Source organism: Seriola lalandi, unplaced genomic scaffold (genome assembly GCF_002814215.2).
Source record: "Seriola lalandi dorsalis isolate HSWRI2012SDOR001 ecotype SW California unplaced genomic scaffold, Sedor1 jcf7180002054398, whole genome shotgun sequence".
In the NCBI taxonomy this organism is placed as follows: domain Eukaryota; kingdom Metazoa; phylum Chordata; class Actinopteri; order Carangiformes; family Carangidae; genus Seriola; species Seriola lalandi.
Window position 1 is genome coordinate 328,574 of NW_019524951.1, and position 1,139 is coordinate 329,712.

At 46.0% G+C, this 1,139-nt stretch overlaps 1 long non-coding RNA gene across 1 annotated transcript in view; it reads right to left on the minus strand.

Moving 5' to 3' along the window:
- LOC147818924 (uncharacterized) overlaps positions 1-1,139 on the minus strand; it is a 6,272-nt gene that overhangs the window by 2,755 nt on the left and 2,378 nt on the right. The window lies entirely within an intron of this gene.

A 1,139-nucleotide genomic window follows, 5' to 3' on the forward strand; every position in this document is an offset into this window, starting at 1 on the left:
CCCCTCTCTCCCTCTCCCTTTCCCTCCCTCTCTCTATGTGTCTCTCTCTCCCTCCTCCCTTTTACTAACCCTCTGACACCAGACTCTGAGAATCGGTGGAGGGGAAAATGAGGCTTTGGAGCTGAAGAATTTACAGTTAGTCGCGAAACTTTTACAAGTATTTGAGTTGCTCACTCCACTTTCTGAAACCCTATAGTCACATTTCACTCCGGGGTCAGAAAGAGTTCAGAAGCGGTGGACTTGAGTTAACGCTTTCTGCTAGAGGAAAACACTGAGCATCCAAATGATTATAGACACAAATCATCAATAAAAAAAAAAATTCATCTGAAGATATGTGGACACATGAGAAGAATTCAGTGCGGCGGATGGAGATGATTAATAGGATTTAATTAGTTGTCCTCTTTCCCGTTGGAAACCAGGGGACAGGGCACAACTGCGTGACTTTTATTGAGCACAAAAGTTAAACCCTTACATTAAAATAAGCACCAGCAGCTGCATTTCTTGTCATTTTGAAGCTGGGAAGAAAAAAAAAAAAAAAAGGGGGGGGGGGGCTGCAAGGCTGCAAGGTTTTTTACTTTCCGAGCCTCACCAGCGGCCAGTCTATGATCCAGCCTTATCTCAGCGCCTCTATACATTAGCTCTGCTAATTTACATAATCTCAAACACTGAAGAGGGCCAAAGAAGAACAAAGTTACAAACAAGATTAGGGCGATTTTATTTGTTCCTGCGGTTGAGCGCCGATTGTTTCTCCAGGAGTGTTTAAGGTCACTAAGAGGATTTGAAGCTCGTTTCATATCAGTGATCTTTTTGAGGGAATTAAATCAACAATGCATTTCTCTCCATATTTAGCAACAGGCTTGTGTGTGTGTGTGTGTCTGTGTCTCTCTCTCTCTCTGTATGTGTGTGTGAACAGCCGAGCCCTGCAGGGTAACAGAGGAGGGGGAGAGAGAGGGAGAGGGGTTGTAAGTCCTGCAAAGAGTAAACAGAGGGAGTGGAAGTTCAGTGCTGGTGCTCGGGCGCATGCAGGCGGTCCATGGGTGCACCTTTAGGATGTGACATGCAGTGGATCTTTTAGCCTGGTGATTGTCCCAGTAGTGTTTTCCTTGAAATGGATCCTCTACCCCCCCCCCCCCCCCCCC